This window comes from Oncorhynchus tshawytscha, linkage group LG02 (genome assembly GCF_018296145.1).
Source record: "Oncorhynchus tshawytscha isolate Ot180627B linkage group LG02, Otsh_v2.0, whole genome shotgun sequence".
Lineage (NCBI taxonomy): Eukaryota > Metazoa > Chordata > Actinopteri > Salmoniformes > Salmonidae > Oncorhynchus > Oncorhynchus tshawytscha.
The window spans coordinates 43,411,098-43,431,888 of NC_056430.1; the positions used below are offsets into that span (position 1 = coordinate 43,411,098).

Below are 20,791 nucleotides of genomic sequence, written 5' to 3' on the forward strand. Positions count from 1 at the left end.
TAAGGAGAAGTCCTTATCTGTTTTATGGGCCTACTGTACGTAGCCTATACGCAGCCAAATCAGAAAGATGAATGTGGTCAGAGACCTACCAAAGCAGCACCTCCCCCTCAATATTCTGAGACTGCCTGGCAGGGTTGGTCCTACAAAGCCAAAGCCACCTGATGGGAGAGCATAATATACAAGGAAATTCTCAAAGCTGCTAATGAGAACCTTGACGACCTTGTACATAGCTGGTGGGGATTCTGGTGGGGTGCCCCCACCCAGGCAGTGGCAGTGCTGGCAACACTAGCTGCAGTAACCCATGAGGAGGGGGTCACACTCATACATTCAGAGAGGGGGCATATTATTTTGGCCCTGGTGCCACAAAATCATCAAAGGTCTGACTGCACAGAGATGCTTGGGAATACGGTCACAACGGGCAACCTGTTTTTTAACCTCTCTGGGATAGGGTCTAGTTTCCTGAATTTCCCCCTGACTGACGTGCCCAAAGTAAACTGCCTGTTACTCAGGCCCATAAGCCAGGAAATGCATATAATTGGTAGCATTGATAGAAAACACTTTGAAGTTTCTAAAAACGTTAAAACAATGTCTGGGACTATAAGAGAATTTATATGGCAGGCACAAATCCGAAGAAAAACCAACCAGATTTCTTTGTTGAGGTCCCAGGCTCTTCCAATGGAAAGCTATGTAATTCCGGCTCCCAGATTTCAATTCCTATGGCTTCCAGTAGATGTCAACAGTCTTTATTCAAGGTTTCAGGCTTGTTTTTTGAAAAACAAGCAAGAATTTGGAGTTTTGGTGAAGAGAGCACTGGAACAAAATCAGTCTTCGGCTTGTGGTGAAGACGGAATGCACTTACTAATTTTACTTTCCTATTGAACATACTACTTTCCGTATGATATATTATAGTTTATTTACATTTTAGGGTACCGTGAGGATTTAATAGAAACATTGTTTGACTTGTTTGGATGAAGTTTAGCGGTAGCTTTTTAGACTCCTTTGTCTGCAAGATCAACGAGTGGATTACTGAAATCGATGGCGCCAACTAAACAGACTTCTTGAGATATAAAGAAGGATTTTATCTAACAAAACGACCATTCATTCATGTTGTAACTGGGACCCTTGGGATTGCAAACAGAGGAAGATTTTCAAAAGTAAGTGATTTATTTAATCGCTATTTGTGATTTTTGTGAAGCCTGTGCTGGTTGAAAAATATTTTGATGTGGGGCACCGTCTTCAGACAATCGCATGGTATGCTTTCGCTGTAAAGCCTATTGTAATCGGACAACGCATGATATGTGATACATTAATGTTTAATATTACGATTATTTATTTGAATAGCATGCCCTCAATTACACTCGATGTTGTCAACAGGTGTTCCGTCTAGCGGGACGCCTATTAAATTACATGAGCAAAAAATATAACATTTTCTTTGGTATGGCAAGCCAGACAAAATTGTAAGGGCCTATTTCAATAATGAATATGAATGGAGGGCAGAAATGATTATATAGTAAATCATTAGACCTCTCACTAAAGGCTTCAGTCATACAAAAGTTACACTTAAATCCGAACTGGTTCTCTAGCAAATTAGTAAGAATGTCTCACCCCATGGCCCTTAACCTTTATTCAGATTACAACTGCTCAGTGTCGGTTATTTTAAATGAAATCATCTCCAAAATATCGTTAAGCCATAGAAAGTTGGTTGCAATTTCAGTTTAATCCACCAGAAAAGACCAGAACAAATAATACAACAAATATTATACTAATTGATAAAAACATTTTTTTTTAAATAAAAACATATATTTTTAAAAATGTATAATCTTTGTCAATTATATCATAAATAGGACTGGTTGAGATATGCCACACATGCAGCTAACACAAATATATTGAAATGTCTCCTCTACTCAAAATTACAACCAACATATTGCAGCATTACTGCAAAAATGGAAGAGGAAAGTGGAAAAAGGAAGGAACATGTCTGTCGGTCCTGCATTAAAGACCAAAATTGGTTAAAGAAAATTGTGATAAATAAAAATAAATACCAGTTTAATTTAAGGACACATTGACAGCTGTGCTATATAGATTGCAATATAGTTGGGAAGAGATTTTCAATGTCCCGATTCCATGGCACATGGTTTATGAATTGACACGCAAAACAACGCCGGATTCAAAACTTTGAATTTTTCAATTTAAATTATTATACAAAATTCTTGCAACCAGTGTAATGTTATATATATGGGGGATACAACTTTCCCAGCTCTGCAGATTTTGCCGCAAGGAGGCAGAGTCATTAGATCATTTATTTTGGTGCTGTCCATATGGAGCTCGTTTTTGGTAACAGGTCCAGGAATGGCTGAAGAATTGCAACATTTGCCTAGAGCTAATGCTGCAGATGGCATTATTGGGTGATTTGAAAAGTCATAGTCAATCGATCAATAATATAATAATATTTTAGCAATAATGTTTATCTTGAATTTCCAATCTGTAGAAACTATGAGAATAGAAAGGTTTAGATCTTTTGTGAAGCATCACAGCACAGTTGAAAAATATATGGCAAATAGAAATCCAATATGGACGGTGTTAAGAGATAGATGGGAGGGGTTGAATGGAGCTGAAGGGTGGGACTAATAACAAGATAACAAATGTAAAACATACTGGGTCTGTAAAATGTACATTGTTTCAGAATTTTTGTGAAATAGCACAGTGTCACGGCGGTCGTCGGAATGAGACCAAGGTGCAGCGTGGTGAGCGTACATTTTCTATTATTTGTTAAAATGTCACCAACAAAACAAGAAATAACAAAAACCACCGTGACGCTTACAAGGGCTATAGTACCCCTAACAAAGACAACTTCCCACAATGATGAAAGGGAAAAGTCTAGCTAAGTATGATTCCCAATCAGAGACAACGACAGACAGCTGTCCCTAATTGAGAACCATACCCGGCCAAAACATAGAAATACAAAAACATAGAAAACAGAACATAGAATGCCCACCCAAATCAAAACGAGACCAAACAAAATAGAGACATAAAAAGGCTCTCTAAGGTCAGGGCGTGACCCCAAAGGTGCGGACTCCGGCCGCAAAACCTGAACCTATAGGGGAGGGTCCAGGTGGGCATCTATCCGTGGTGGCGGCTCTGGTGCGGGACGTAAATCCCGCTCCACCTCTGGCTCACCCCACTTTGGTGGCGCCTCTGGTGCGGGAATCCTCGCCGCCGACCCCGGACTGGGGAACCTCGTTGCGGGCCCCAGACTGGGGACCCTCGTTGCGGGCCCCGGATTGGAAACCCTTGTTGCGGGCCCCGGACTGGAGACCTTCGCTGCGGGTCCCGGACTGGAGACCTTCGCTGGAGGCTCCGGACTGGAGACCTTCGCTGGAGGCTCCGGACTGGAGACCGTCGCTGGAGGCTCCGGACTGGAGGCCGTCGCTGGAGGCTCCGGACTGGAGACCGTCTCTGGAGGCTTCATGCCATGGATCATCACTGGAGGCTTCGTGCCATGGATCATCACTGGAGGCTTCTTGCCATGGATCATCACTGGACGCTTCTTGCCATGGATCATCACTGGAGGCTGGGGACCCTTGTTGCAATGTTCTTTGAAGGGAGTAGTACACAGCGTTGTACGAGATCTTGTATGAGATATTCTCACATGGAATAGCTTTCATTTCACAGAACAAGAATAGACTGACGAGTTTCAGAAGAAAGTGCTTTGTTTCTGGCCATTTTGAGCCTGTAATCGAAACCATATATGCTGATGCTGATACTCAACTAGTCTAAAGAAGGCCAGTTTTATTGCTTCTCATATTCAGAACAACAGTTTTCAGCTGTGCTAACATAATTGCAAAATGGTTTTCTAATGATTAATTAGCCTTTTAAAATTATAAACTTGGATTAGCTAACATAATGTGCCATTGGAACACAGGAGTGATGGTTGCTGGTAATGGACCTCTGTAGATATTCCATAAAAAAAATCTGCCGTTTCCAGCTACAATAGTCATTTACAACATTAACAATGTCTACACTGTATTTCTGATCAATTTGATGTTATTTTAATGGACAAAAAATGTGCTTTTCTTTCAAAAACAAGGACATTTGTAAGTGATACCAAACTTTTGAACGGTAGTACTTATCTTCGTACGTACGTACGTGTGTATACAGTTGAAGTCTGAAGTTTACATATAATAAAATCACTTCAGTTAGTCAGTGTGTAACAGATGAAATATACATTCATGGGTAACAAAACATCCCAGAGTTCTCCGCAACACAAGTAAACTCGTTTTTCAACTACTCCACAAATTTCTTGTTAACAAACTATAGTTTTGGCAAGTCGGTTATGGCATCTACTTCTTGCATGACACAATAAATATTTCCAACAATTGTTTACACATGGATTATTTCACTTACAATTCACTGTATCACAATTCCAGTGGGTCTGAAGTTTACATACACTAGGTTGATTGTGCCTATAAACAGCTTGGAAAATTTCACAAAATGATGTCATGGCTTTAGAAGCTTCTGATAGGCTAAGTGACATCATTTCAGTAATTTGGAGGTGTACCTGTGGATGTATTTCAATGCCTACCTTCAGACTCAGTGCCTCTTTGCTTGACATCATGGGAAAATCAAAAGAAATCAGCCAAGACCTCAGAAAAACAAATTGTAGACCTCCACAAGTCTGGTTCATCTTTGGGAGCAATTTCCAAACACCTGAAAGTATTAACACCATGGGACCACGCAGCAGTCATACCGCTCAGGAGGAGGCGCGTTCTGTCTCCTAGAGATGAACTTACTTTGGTGCGAAAAGTGCAAATCAATCCCAGAACAACAGCAGAGGACCTTGTGAAGATGCTGGAGGAAACAGGTACTAAAGTAACTATATCGACATAACCTGAAAAGTCGCTCAGCAAGGAAGAAGCCACTGCTCCAAAACCACCATAAAAAAGCCAGACTACGGTTTGCAACTACACATGGGGACAAAGATCATACTTTTTGGAGAAATGTCCTCTAGTCTGATGAAACAAATGGCCATAATTACCATTGTTACGTTTGGAGGAAAAAGAGGAGGTTTGCAAGCTGAAGAACACCATCCAAACCGTGAAGCATGGGGGTGGCAGCATCATGTTGTGGGGGTGCTTTGCTGCAGGAGGGACTGGTGCACTTCACAAAATAGATGGCGTCATGAGGTAGGAAAATAATGTGGATACATTGAAGCAACATCCCAAGACATCAGTCAGGATGTTAAAGCTTGGTTGCAAATGGGTCTTCCAAATGGACTATGACCCCAACCATACTTCCAAAGTTGTGGCTTAAGGACAACAAAGTCAAGGTATTAGACAGGCCATCACAAAGCCCTGACCTCAATCCTATAGAAAGCTTGTGGGCAGAACTGAAGAAGCGTGTGCGAGCGAGGAGGCCTACAATCCTGACTCAGTTACACCAATTGTGCAAGTTCTCCCACTTAAAAAGATGAGAGGCCTGTAATTTTCATCATAGGTACACTTCAACTATGACAGACAAAATGAGAAAAAAAATCCAGAAAATCACATTGTAGGATTTTTAATTAATTTATTTGCAAATGATGGTGGAAAATAAGTATTTGGTCAATAACAAAAGTTTATCTCAATACTTTGTTATATACCCTTTGTTGGCAATGACAGAGGTCAAATGTTTTCTGTAAGTCTTCACAAGGTTTTCACACACTGTTGCTGGTATTTTGGCCCATTCCTCCATGCAGATCTCCTCTAGAGCAGTGATGTTTTGGGGCTGTTGCTGGGCAACACAGACTTTCAACTCCCTCCAAAGATTTTCTATGGGGCTGACATCTGGAGACTGGCTAGGCCACTCCAGGACCTTGAAATGCTTCTTACGAAGCCACTCCTTCGTTGCCCGGGCGGTGTGTTTGGGATCATTGTCATACTGAAAGACCCAGCCACGTTTCATCTTCAATGCCCTTGCTGATGGAAGGAGGTTTTCACTCAAAATCTCACGATACATGGCCCCATTCATTCTTTCCTTTACACGGATCAGTCGTCCTGGTCCCTTTGCAGAAAAACAGCCCCAAAGCATGATGTTTCCACCCCCATGCTTCACAGTAGGTATGGTGTTCTTTGGATGCAACTCCGCATTCTTTGTCCTCCAAACATGACGAGTTGAGTTTTTACCAAAAAGTTATATTTTGATTTCATCTGACCATATGACATTCTCCCAATCTTCTTCTGGATCATCCAAATGTTCTCTAGCAAACTTCAGACGGGCCTGGACATGTACTGGCTTAAGCAGGGGGACACGTCTGGCACTGCAGGATTTGAGTCCCTGGCGGCGTAGTGTGTTACTGATGGTAGGCTTTGTTACTTTGGTCCCAGCTCTCTGCAGGTCATTCACTAGGTCCCCCCGTGTGGTTCTGGGATTTTTGCTCACCGTTCTTGTGATCATTTTGACCCCACGGGGTGAGATCTTGCGTGGAGTCCCCAGATCGAGGGAGATTATCAGTGGTCTTGTATGTCTTCCATTTCCTAATAATTGCTCCCACATTTGATTTCTTCAAACCAAGCTGCTTACCTATTGCAGATTCAGTCTTCCCAGCCTGGTGCAGGTCTACAATTTTGTTTCTGGTGTCCTTTGACAGCTCTTTGGTCTTGGCCATAGTGGAGTTTGGAGTGTGACTGTTTGAGGTTGTGGACAGGTGTCTTTTATACTGATAACAAGTTCAAACAGGTGCCATTAATACAGGTAACGAGTGGAGGACAGAGGAGCCTCTTAAAGAAGAAGTTACAGGTCTGTGAGAGCAAGAAATCTTGCTTGTTTGTAGGTGACCAAATAATTATTTTCCACCATAATTAGCAAATAAATTCATTAAAAATCCTACAATGTGATTTTCTGGATTTTTTTTTCTCATTTTGTCTGTCATAGTTGAAGTGTACCTATGATGAAAATTGCAGGCCTCTCTCATCTTTTTAAGTGGGAGAACTTGCACAATTGGTGGCTGACTAAATAATTTTTTGCCCCACTGTATATTTACCCCACAACTATATGAGGGATTGGAAATGACGCAGACAATTACACCGATGAAAAGCTACAATCTATCCGCAATATTAAAGCTGATCCACCCACATAAAAAAGTGCAATAGTCACCATTAGTCTGGTACCAGGTTGTTTTTGCTCTCCAACTTTGTTCAGTTCAAGGGGTGTTGCGAGCTCCAAATTATGTAGACACACGCACATGTGCACAGCTTTCCCAAGGGCAATACCCACACAACATGTTTAGGCTCTACGCATGCACAAAATATGACACTGGCTCGATTTCAGCTACTTCAAGCTAGGCAAAGCAGCAACGCCTATGTTGACTAGAATCAGGAAATTCTGCGCACTTCAAAGATTGTGGTGGCTTTGAATGGATGGAAAGAAAGGCACGAATACCCTAGCACCTTTCCTGAGTTTTTATGCCGTTTCAAAACACCAGAAGCATTGAGAAAAAAACTTTTTTATATAATACATTTTTTTATTTGTTTTTTTCATAACATCTTTCCTCATTAGATTATCACAGGGTAAGCACTGCCTACCCTGCCTACCCTGACTGCACGTCACTGTAAGATGTGTTGCACGTGTCTTGGCCGAGCTAGAACGTTTTTCATAAGTGCTGTATTTAATACGTAGGAAAATATGTCTGTGTGGTGGGCATAGTGTTGGAGAAAGTGTTGTGTGGATCAACCTTGAAATTATTTGAGATTCCCTATTGAATACAGATATGGTCATCTCGGACGGAGGTAGCAACTAGCTACTGTAACTAACAATCACTTCCCAAATGAGATAGAGTTATATCAGGCAGTAGGCAGTTTTCCATCTGCAGCGACAGAGCCCAGTGTTCTATAGGGCCTCTCAGCTCTAACAGACACACATGAGAGCTGCAGCTTTGAGATACAGTAAATGAGGTCTGATTGAAGTGAGCTGATGCTAAGTGCTTTGTTACGGCTATCAGAAGCACAGGCTGGCTGAGTTAGAAGAAGAGATCATTCAGAAGAACAGCTCATGCCTCAGCAAGGAGGAAGAAAGGCAGGCAAAGATTTAAACATCCATGTTCAGGGTGGAAGACTAACAGGCTTAGGGAAGAAAGGGAGAATGTACTGAAGGACATGAGAAGGTGTGAAAGAGAGCGGAGTCCTCAAAAATGATCTGCAAACGAATAGCTGCACGCAATGTTTTGGATGGCTGATTGATTAGCAGGCACTCAAAATACAAATCTGGCCTGCAATTGTCAGTCATCCAAAACCTCCGCAAATTATAATGACCATAGATCATATTCATAATGCACAACCGTTTCAGGGACATTTCTTCTCATCTAGGGAAATCTTACTTACTTTACATTTTCATAGTTCTGGTGCCAAGGCCCCCAAACCCCAAATCAGCACAATGTCCTTTAGAAATAAGTACATCATCTTATTTCTGCCCAATAACTCAAAACGCATTAGCTGTATCCATTATTCAAATGGTTTTCCTTGGTTTTAGGGAAAACCCAGTTGGATTCCGTGAGGCAAAAACTGTGTCAAATGAAATGAGAAATATAATTTCTAAATGTTACTCGCTCCCCCAAAAAAGCTTTAAGAGGTGCAGCCTAACTTTGGTGATGTAGCAGAGGGCCTCTCTGAACCTATCTGAAACAGTTAAAGTTTAATGAGGCTGTGTGTCGAGCCTACTGCCATTGACCTTCCCTTCACAGGTAAGCTCACTGAGAGCACAGCAATGATCTGGAGTAGAGTTACAGGGGAGGAGAGGAGAATAAAGGAGAGGAGAGGAGAGCTGGGCTAGCTGGGCATTATTATGTTAGTGTAGCAGTATGAGCTGCCAGGTTGGGAACTGAGCCAACCAGTACACTGGGGTTTAGTACACCCACTCCTGTGACAGGTTTTTAATGACTATTGAGTCGGGACCTTGGTTCAACGTCTCATCTGTTGCCTGTGTGAATGAATAGCCTAGCTAAAAAAAAATGGACAGACCTAGGATCAGCTTCCCCTCACCCAATCTTCACCTTCAAACACAAAACAAACCTTAGACCAACATTTAGGGGTAACTTCCTCCTACTGTGTGTATGCAGTATGCTGCCTGTGTGGATGTGAATGGCTGCCTGGCTATATATATGTAATTATTTTTTAAATAAATGATTCAAGGTCAGACAGCACTGGCTCTGAGCGAGATAGTGGTGGACCATTAAGGTTGTGAGACTTCACTGACTGTACCAATGGAACTATATCTCCATGAAAGTGTCCCAGTAATAAGGCCCTCGCATTGTTTATGCAAGTGTTGTGTGGATGTACCGGTGAATGATATTTGCTCTCTCTATCTAAAGTATCTCTGTTTGTGTGTTTGTCCTCTCTTCCACTCTCCTTGAGTCACGCTCTTTCTCTCTCTCTCTCTCTCTCCCTCTCGCTCTTTCTCTGTCTCTCACTCTCACTCGCTCTCTCTAGGTCTATGCCTTGTTCTTTCTAAGTATGTCTCTCACTCTCTATCCCGCTTTCCCTTAAATGTTCTTCTCCTTGTAAACACCCAGTGCTCTGTCCTGCCATGGCTCGGTGTTAGTTTTCTAGCGCTGCCCTGACATTACCAATGTAGTAGTTAGCTACGCTGCCCTAACATTATCAGTGTAATAGCTGGCTAGCTGTGCGTGGACATAGCATTAGCAGTCTGCATCATGTTCTCCTATAGCGCTTCAGTGACTTTTAATTTGCACTTCTGCTGCTGCTGGGCTTCTATCTGCTGCCCTGACAGTCCCAGTACTCCCACACCCCTCCAGCCAACCAGTCCGCACTCAGACAGACACACACATTGGAAAGCACATGCACATTCGTGAAGCAGATCACACAAACACACACACATAGTTATGGTGTCAGAAAAAAGAACACATACATTGCTCTTCCTTTCACACATTTCAAACCCATTTTAACATGTGTGGTTAAAGGCACACACACACACACAGCTCTCTGTCTCCCACTCAGCTATCCATTTGCAGAGTGCTTTAGGTGGCTAATTCATAGGGACGTGTGTGAACTCCCCAGCAGTGTGAGACCAGATCAGAGCTCAGTCAGACGGAGGTCACATCTAATCACCCGGGGTCATAACTCTCAGCCCTTATCTACTGCACTGAGCTAGAAAGAACAAGTGTCTCAGTCTCAAGAGTCTCGCCCCTCCAACTATTAGTCACGCACGTTATCACACTGACCACGATAGTTTCGTGAAAAAGGAGTGTTTGTAGTGTGTGTGTGTGTGTCTGTGTGTGTGAAATCAAACCCATTGAACTCATTCATCTCTGAAGGATAGATAAGATGACCGGGAGGGATGGCGTGTAAGTCAGGATAGAACATTCTCACCAAACTACTGTCCCCTGCTGGGGGTTGAGAGTTCAGATGAAGAATTTTACAAGTGAGGCCACAGCAGAGAAAGAAAAGAGACAGAGCAAGAAAGAGAGATAGGACGACAGACAGACAGAGCTAGAGACAGTCAGAGACAGGGAGAGTTTTTGCTACTTAGAAAATGTGCTGTATGTTTTCATTGGATAAGAAGTATCTCCATTTGATAACATGTTCTCCCATTCCATGCCTTCTGAACACGACCCAGCCAAACACTACGACGTCATCGCTCTAGACAGAGACTAGAAGGTCTGGGCACAGCCTGCTGGGTTTCTCTTTTACCTAATAATTAATTAATTAATTGAGTTTGAGGGGTCTAGAGGGACTATCAAAGAGGAACTTGCAGATCACCCCCAAATCCTTCAAAACATTGCTGTGAACACCCCTATAAGGAGTTAGTTGGTCTAGTCCACAATTTCCAGGACAGTTACAACAGTCATTGTATAATTCAGACGCTAAAGGGGACCATTGTACCATGCAGCCAAAACAGTCTGTCTGGTATCACAGGATACTGTGGAAGTACTACTGTAGCCTAATAGTTATATATCTGAGAGGGTTCCATACAGAGCAAAGCATTCCACCAACATTCTATCTGCCAGTCTGAGACAAAGAATTCCTCTCACTTCCATTGGATGTTGATTTAGGATTCTGAGATGTTCTGACTGCTCCACAAGTCACTGGTTGGTGGCATGAGTCACTGAGTAAAACATGCACACAAACAGTACAAGTCAAAAGTTTGGACACACCTACTCCTTCAATAATTCTTTATTTTTACTCATTTCTACATTGTAGAATAACACTATGAAATAATACATGGATTAATGTAGTAAGCAACAAAGTGTTAAACAAATATATTTGAGATTCTTCAAAGTAGCCACCCATTTCCTTGATGACAGCTTTGCACACTCTTGGCATTCGCTCGACCTGTTTCATTAGGTTGTCACCTGGAATGTACTTCAATTCAAATAAAAAATTTAAAAATCTAATTTTATTGGTCACATACACATGGCTAGCAGATGGTATTGCAAGTGTAGCAAAATGCTTGTACTTCTAGTTCCGACAGTGCAGAAATACCTAACAAGTAATATCTAACAATTCCACAACAAAAACCTTATACACACATATCTAAGTAAAGGAACAGAATAAGAATGTATAAATATATAGATGAGCAATGTCAGAGCGGCATAGGATAAGATGTAAAATATTGCATAAAATACAGTATATACATATGAGATGAGTAATGCAAGATATGTAAACATTGTTAAAGTGGCATTTTTAAAGTGACTAGTCTTCCATTTATTAAAGTGGCCTATAATTTCATATTTTATTACATTTTAATTGAACCTTTATTTAACTATCTATAGGCAGCAGCCTCTCTGTGCTAGTGATGGCTGCTTAACTATGGCCTTGAGATAGAAGCTGCTTTTCAATCTCTCGGTTCCAGCTTTGACACACCTGTACTGACCTCGCCTTCTGGATGATAGCGGGGTGAACAGGGAGTGGCTCGGGTGGTTGGTGTCCTGGATTGATCTTTTTGGCCTTCCTGTGACATCAGGTGCAGTAGGTGTCCTGGAGGGCAGGTAGTTTGCTTCCGGTGATGCGTTGTGCAGACCACACCACCCTCTGGAGAGCCCTGCGGTTGTGGGCGGTGCAGTTGCCATGCCAGGCGGTGATACAGCACAACAGGATGCTCTCAATTGTGCATCTGTAAAAGTTTGTGAGGGTTTTAGGTGACAAGCAAAATTTCTTCAGCCTCCTGAGGTTGAAGAGGTGCTGTTGCGCCTTCTTCGCCACACTGTCTGTGTGGGTGGACCATTTCAGTTTGTCAGTGATATGTACGCCGAGGAACTTTCCACCTTCTCCACCGCTGTCCCGTTGAGTGAGAGGTTATTTTCCTGACACCACCCTCTGAGAATCCTCACCTTCTCCCTGTAGGCTGTCTCGTAATCGTTGGTAATCAAGCCTACTACTGTTGTGTCATCTGCAAACTTGATGATTGAGTTGGAGGTGTGTGTGGCCATGCAGTCATGGGTGAACAGGGAGTACAGGAGGGGGCTGAGCACGCACCCTTGTGGGGCCCCAGTGTTGAGGACCAGCAGGGTGGAGATGTTGTTTGATGATGAAGTCCAGGACCCAATTGTACAGGTCGGGGTCGAGACCCAGGGCCTCAAGCTTAATGATAAGCTTGGAGGGTACTATGGTGTTGAATGCTGAGCAGTATTCAATCAATCAATCAAATGTATTTATTAAGCCATTTTTACATCAGCCGATGTCAAAGTGCTATACAGAAACACAGCCTAAAACCCCAAACAGCAAGTAATGCATATGTCGAAGCACGGTGGCTAGGAAAAACTCTCTGAAAAGGCAGGAACCTAGGAAGAAACCTAGAGAGGAACCAGGCTCTGGTTGTTGTGTGGCCAGTTCTCTTCTGGCTTTGCCGGGTGGAAATTATAACAGTACATGGCCAAGATATTCAAATGTTCATAGATGACAAGCAGGGTCAAATAATAATAACAATTGCCGTGGTTGTAAAGGGTGCAACAGGTCAGCACCTCAGGAGTAAATGTCAGTTGATTTTTCATAGCCGAGCATTCAGAGTTAAAGACAGCAGGTGTTATCAATGTAGTCAATGAACAGCATTCTTACATAAGTTTTCCTCTTGTCCAGATGGGATAGGTCAGTGTGCAGTGAGATGGCGATTGCATCGTCTGTGGACCTATTGGGGCAGTAAGCAAATTGAATTGTATCTAGGATGACAGGTAAGGTTGAGGTGATATGATCCTTGACTAGTCTCTCAAAACACTTCATGATGACAGAAGGCCAAGTCAAGAATTTTGAAAGTTTCTTCAAGTGCAGTCGCAAAAGCCATCAAGCGCTATGATGAAACTGACTCACATGAAGACCGCCACAGGAAATGAAGACCCAGAGTTACCTCCGCTGCAGAGGATAAGTTCATTAGAGTTGCCTGCCTCAGAAATTACAGCCCAAATAAATGCTTCACAGCGTTCAAGTAACAGACACATCTCAACATCAACTGTTCAAAGGAGACTGCATGAATCAGGCCTTCAAATTGATCAAATTGCTGCAAAGAAACCACTACTAAAGGACAACAATAAGAAGAGACTTGCTTGGGCCAAGAAACACAAGCAATGGACATTAGACTGGTGGAAATCTGTCCTTTGGTCTGATGAGTCCAAATTTGAGATTTTTGGTTCAAATCTGCGTGTTTTTGTGAGATGCAAAGTAGGTGAACGGATGATCTCAGCATGTGTGGTTCTCACCGAGAAGCATGGAGGAGGAGGTGTGATGGTGTGTGGGTGCATTGCTGGTGACACTGTCAGTGATCTATTTAGAAATGAAGGCACACTTAACCAGTATGGCAACCACAACATTCTGCAGCGATGCGCCATCCCATCTGGTTTGCGCTTAGTGGAACTATCATTTATTTTGACCCAAATCACCTCCAAGCTGTGTAAGGGTTATTTGACAAAGAACGAGTGTGATGGATTTCTGCATCAGATGACCTGGCCTCCACAATCACACAATCTCAACCCAATTGAGATGGTTTGGGATGAGTTGGACCGCAGAGTGAAGGAAAAGCAGTCAACAAGTGCTCAGCATATGTGGGAACTCCTTCAAGACTGTTGGAAAAGCATTCCAGGTGAATTCGACCATGAAGGCCTGATTCATGCAGTCTCCTCTGAACAGTTGATGTTGAAATGTATCTGTTACTTTTACTTTTACTCTGTGAAGCATTTATTTGGGCTGCAATTTCTGACATTGGTAACTCAAATGAACGTATCGTCTGCAGCAGAGGTAACTCTGGGTCTTCCATTCCTGTGGCGGTCCTCATGAGAGCCAGTTTCATCATAGTGCTCGATGGTTTTTGCAACTGCACTTGAAGAAACTTTAAAAGTTCTTGACATTTTCCAGATTGACTGACCTTCATGTCTTAAAGTAATGATGGACTGTTGTTTCTCTTTGCTTATTTGAGCTGTTCCTCCATAATATGGACATGGTCTTTTACCAAATAGGGCAATCTTCTGTATAGAATGCCTACCATGTCACAACACAACTGATTGGCTCAAACGCATTAAGAAGGAAAGAAAATCCACAAATTAACTTTTATCAAGGCACACCTGTTAATTAATTTAAATGCATTCCAGGTGACTACCTAATGAAGCTGGTTGAGAGAATGCCAAGAGTGTGCAAAGCTGTCATCAAGGCAAAGGGTGGCTACTTTGAAGATCCTCAAATATAAAATATATTTGGATTTGTTTGAAAATGTTTGGTTACTACATCATTCCATATGTGTTATTTCATAGTTTTGATGTCTTCACTATTATTCTACAATGTAGAAAATAGTACAAATGAAGAAAAACTCTTGAATGAGTAGGTGTGTCCAAACTTTTGACTGGTAATGTATGTGCATGCCCAAACACACACACATGTGTATACACACACACACACACACACACACACACACACACACACACACACACACACACACACACACACACACACACACACACACACACACACACACACACACACACACACACACACACACACACACACACACACACACACACACACACACACACACACACACACACACACACATACACACTGAGGGAGGATTGACCCCTGTGGTCTGCCCCTCGTTATAGGGAGCAGAAGGAGTCTTTTGAGCTGGCGGTGGGTCACTGAGACACACAGACACAGGCAACGTCGGAAAGACAGACACTCCAGCCAAAGGAATATCCAGGGAGGGTTAACCTTGTCAAGTTCAAAGTGAGAGGAACCCCAACATATCATCAGCAAAATAAGAAGAAAGGGAATGTGCACAGCGGCTGGCCACACAGTGTGGGCCACTCCCAGGCCTCACCCTGATCGTTATTCAGGTGGTAGTGATACAACATAAGGTGACCTTGCTGGCTTTCACATGGGAGACGGACCCTGCTGCTACAGCAACACAGAGAAAAACACTAGAGAGGTCCTCGAGGCTAAGTAGTATATTCACTCTGTAGCTAACATCTTAACTGGAGGATAACCAGGGGCATTCTCCTCACCACAATGCAACACTTTCACAGGTGTACAATGCCTAGATTATGGTTATTCTGAGTGGTGGAGAGAGACCCATCTCTACCATCTCTATCCCTCTATCCTTGCCTCTCAGCCTTCCCAGTTTCTGCACTCATCAACACTACAGTGTTACCTTGCCAAATAGACCAGAGCCAAAAAGCAAACGCAAAAACATACACCTACACCCTCCACTCTCCACGTTTGTGTTTCTATTTCATCAATTCACAGTACTATTCATGTTATTAAAACTCACTTTAGAGGCGTTCTGTTCATGGTATGGAGACGTTTTATGCACTGACTGTCCTGTCCCTCCAGATAAATAGAAAGCTGAATAGGCTTTTACATAAAAAGGGTCATATTAACATACACAATGAACTGTCTGGAGTGGTGCTTTAACATCTGGGAGAAAGACAGCGAGATATGCGTTCCTTCTGAATGCTGTATGTTCTTCACCATTATATTAGTCATTTGATATGTATCAATAAATTGAAAGTGCCCTTTCCTACTCTTGCTCAGCAGACCTTTAAAGGTAAACATCACTGTCAGAAGGTAATTTATGCTTGAGTGCGTTCATATTAATGTGTGTGTGTGTGTGTGTGTACCCACGCACGCACGCGCAAGACACTGTGCGCGTTATACCAGCCTGCCAGCACACAGCGCCAGCCATACGCACCTGACCGCGAAACGTGCTCATCAGCGGCGCATGATGATGGTAGGGCTGACGGTATAGCGCCCCGGGAGCAGCCGTGGGGTTTCTTTGCCCCTGTACCACTAAACTGGGCTGCATATCACTTTAGGTGTAACAGACCCGAAACACAACCTACCGTTTTACTTTTTAGCAATCAGGGGTCTGTCAATGGAGCATGAACCATCCCACTGGACATACACTGGTTGAATTAAATTACGTTGTACCAACGTGGAATATCCATTGAATTGACGTCTTTGCCCGATGGGATGCCCCTGTTTGATCCTGCAAACTATTGGAATAATCCATAATGTGTCCCAAAACATAATGTGTCCCAAAACCAGATGAAACATTTAGCCCCTCATGCCAAATGGTGTATAAGTGCGTATCTCTATCCCATGCACAGTTGCGTCTAATGAAATGAAAACGGAAAATGGGAACCCTTTCATAACAGTCGAACCCCAACAACTGCTCTAGCAACATCGTGCTTTTTGAAACCCTTAACGATAGGTAATGACAACCTTTAAACTGCACAAATCTTTACAGGACAGAAAACATAAATCTTATCTGATAGTGCGACAAGGAAATGCAAATGCGTGTTTACCTACCTCAATTAGCGGAGGAGAGCGGGTGTTTTTCTTTCTGTCTCTGGCGGAGAGATGCTGAGATATGTGTTGACTCCCGGCAGAAGGGATGCGTAGACAGCTGATCATGCGCAAGAGACACACTGATGCTGCCCGTTCAGAACGCCCTGTAATAAAGGAGACCACACAGAAAATAGAAGCGTCTCAAGCCTCATCTGACAGATCTTTGTTGCCCCTCCCACCCTCTCTCTTCTTTTGTCGTTGCTCACTCATTTTTCCTGTCTCCCCCTTCTGCACTAAGCAATTTAGTCAAGCTGCAGCCGCTGTCCTGTTAGGATGATCTGTCTCTCGAAAAGCAGCCGCTTTTCTTTCGCTGCTTGTACTCCCTGCCCACCGTCCTCCTCCTCCTCTCTCACCTTCTGTTCTCTTCTCCTCCTTTAAAATGAAACGAAGAAAAACAAAACAGCAGCAGCCTGTGCATCTCACTCGCCTTTGTTGCCTGCCTCTCCTACACAGTCAACCTGGACACAGAGTTAGACATAACATGGAACATCTAAATCTGTCTCTCTCTATTTAGTATGACATCATGTTTCAAATGGTAAGCATGAATTTGTGGATGTCCATCATCCATTTTGTATGATATGTTAAGAATTGTATGATATGTTACAAATTGCAAGTCATACAATATGTTACAAATTCCAATTTGTTGTGGCTAATGTTAGCTAGGCTAGCGGTTCTGTGCTTCGCAATTGACTCAAGCTGCAGCCCCTGTTATGGTTAGGGGTTAGGGTTAGGAGTTAGGTTAAAGGGTTAGGGGAAGGGTTAGCTAACATGCGAAGTAGTTGCAAAGTAGCTAAAAAGTAGAAAGTAGTTGCAAAGTTGATAAAATGATAAAGTTGTCCGTGATGAGTTTCAAACACGCAATCTTTGGGTACTTGATGTTCTCGCTATATATGCCCACCCATCCACCCCGACCAACTACCCTCCTTTCGTTTTTGCTTTAAGTAACCTTATGTGTTACGTAACCATACCAAACATAACGTATCATACTAATTTGAATGTCCTGGATCTACATTTACTATGTTACTGACACAGCAGCTACTCATTTTAGAATATTAGCCATATCTCCAAATGTGTGGGCTGCGCACGCCCTCCCCCATGCTCCCATGCTCCCATTCCTCATTTCACACCTCACTAATGAACAACTCATGCCACAATATGCACACAAGCTCATCAATGAGCGAGACCTGCCTGTCGCACGGGGTACTCGAGCGCTTTCCTTAATGATTTCCTCAGACGTTATTACACCCAGGTCTATTCTACCCACACCTGAGCTCCCTGCTCATAGCCAATAGGCCACATATGGCGCTGACACTCACAGTACTGATGGCAAATGAAAACGCACAATATGAATACGTGCATTTGGAAAGTATTCATACCCCTTGACCTATTCCACATTTTGTTGTTACAGCCTGATTTCAAAATGTGTTTCTTTTTTCACGACACACAATACTGCATAATTACAAATTGAAAACATGTTTTTGGAAATGTTTTCACATTTATTGACAATTAAATGCAGAACTATATCATTTTGAGAAGTATTCACACCCATATGCACCCCTTTGCTATGACACTCCAAATTGACCTCAGGTACATCCAATTTCCTTTGATCATCCTTTAGATGTCAATACAACTTCATTGGAGTCCACCTGTGGCAAATTCAATTGTTTGGACATGATTTAGAAAGAAACACACCTGTCTATATAAGGTCCCACAGTTGACAGTGCATGTCAGAGCTGAAACTATACCATGAAGTTCAAAGAACTGTCCGTAGATCTCCGGAATGAAATGATGATGAGACATACAATACCAGTCAAAAGTTTGTACACATACTCATTTAAGTTTTTTTATTTATTTAGACTATTTTCTACATTCTAGAATAATAGTGAAGGTATCAAAACTACGAAATAACACATATGGAATCATGTAGTAACCAAAAAAGTGCTAAACAAATCTAAATGTATTATAGATTTTAGAATCTTCAAAAGTAGCCACCCTTTGCCTTGATGACAGCTTTGCGTACTCATACTCATTCTCTCAACCAGCTTCACATGGAATGCTTTTCCAACAGTCTCGAATGAGTTCCCACATATGCTGAGCACTTGTTGGCTGCTTTTCCTTCACTCTGCGGTCCAACTAATCCCAAACCATCTCAACTGGGTTGAGTTCGGGTGACTGTGGAGACCAGGTCATCTGATGCAGCACTCCATCACTCTCGTTCTTGGTCAACTAGCGCTTACACAGCCTGGAGGTGTGTTGGGTCATTGTCCTGTTGAAAAGCAAATGATAGTCCCACTAACCACAAACCAGATGGGATGGCATATCGCTGCAGAATGCTGTGGTGGCCATGCTGGTTAGGTGTGCCTTGAATTAAAAATAATTCACAGACGGTGTCACCAGCAAAACACCCCCACACCATCACACCTCCTCCTCCATGCTTCATGGTGGACCCTACACATGCAGAGATCATGTGTTCGATCATGTGTTCATCTACTCTGCATCTCACAAAAACAAGGTGGTTGAAACCAAAAATCGTAAATTTGGACTCATCAGACCAAAGGACAGATTTCCACCTGTCTAATGTCATTTCTCGTGTTTCTTGGCCCAAGCAAGTCTCTTCTTGTTATTGGTGTCCTTTAGTGGTGGTTTCTTTACAGCAATTCGACCATGAAGGCCTGATTCATGCAGTCTCCTCTGAACAGTTGATGTTGAAATGTATCTGTTACTTTTACTTTTACTCTGTGAAGCATTTATTTGGGCTGCAATTTCTGACATTGGTAACTCAAATGAACGTATCGTCTGCAGCAGAGGTAACTCTGGGTCTTCCATTCCTGTGGCGGTCCTCATGAGAGCCAGTTTCATCATAGTGCTCGATGGTTTTTGCAACTGCACTTGAAGAAACTTTAAAAGTTCTTGACATTTTCCAGATTGACTGACCTTCCTGTCTTAAAGTAATGATGGACTGTTGTTTCTAGTTGCTTATTTGAGCTGTTCCTCCATAATATGACATGGTCTTTTACCAAATAGGGCAATCTTCTGTATAGAATGCCTACCTTGTCACAACACAACTGATTGGCTCAAACGCATTAAGAAGGAAAGAAAATCCACAAATTAACTTTTAACAAGGCACACCTGTTAATTAATTTAAATGCATTCCAGGTGACTACCTAATGAAGCTGGTTGAGAGAATGCCAAGAGTGTGCAAAGCTGTCATCAAGGCAAAGGGTGGCTACTTTGAAGAATCTCAAATACAAACTATATGTGTATATATTTAACGTTCTTTTGGTTACTTACATTTCAAAATTGTGATGTCTTCACTATTATTCTACATTGTAGAAAATAGTAAAAATAAAGAAAAACACTTGAATGAGTAGGTGTGTCCAAACCTTTGACTGGTACTGTCACACCCTGATCTGTTTCACCTGTCTCTGTGATTGTCTCCACCCCCCTCCAGGTGTCGCCCATCTTCCCCATCATACCCTGTGTATTTACACCCGTGTTTTCTGTTGGTCTGTTAACAGTTTGTCTTGCTTGTTCGAGTCAACCAGCATCCCCCCCCCCCTGCTTTTTCTAGTCTCTCTTTCCTTGCCCTCCCAGTTTTGACCGTTGCCTGTTCTGACTTTGAGCCCACCTGCCTGACCACTCTGCCAGTCCCTGACCTTGAGCCTGCCTGCCGTTCGGTACCATTGCCCGACCTCTGGTTTTCTTACCCCTGCCTGTCCTGACCTGTCTTTTGCCTGCCCCTATTGAAACATTAAACTATGGTCTGCATCTGGGTCTACATCTTGGTCTCCCTTCATACCTGATAGGTACTGTATATCTGGGGAAGGGTATGCAACCATTTTTAGTGTTGAAAGTTTCCAAGAGCACAATGGTCTCCATTATTGTGAAATGGAAAATAATATCGGACTACCCAGACCTTGCCTAGAGCTGGCCGTCCGACCAAACTGAGCAACCAGGCAAGAAGGACCTTGGTCAGG

The 20,791-nt window shown here is 42.7% G+C and overlaps 1 protein-coding gene across 1 annotated transcript in view; it reads right to left on the reverse strand.

Moving 5' to 3' along the window:
* LOC112244807 (contactin-2-like) overlaps window positions 1-17,150 on the reverse strand; it is a 95,186-nt gene extending 78,036 nt beyond the window's left edge. Inside the window, exon 1 of the mRNA XM_042299258.1 lies at window positions 16,776-17,150. The gene's annotated coding sequence lies outside the window, so the exon portion shown is untranslated. The remainder of the gene's footprint in view (window positions 1-16,775) is intronic.
* Window positions 17,151-20,791: the final 3,641 nt, after the last annotated feature.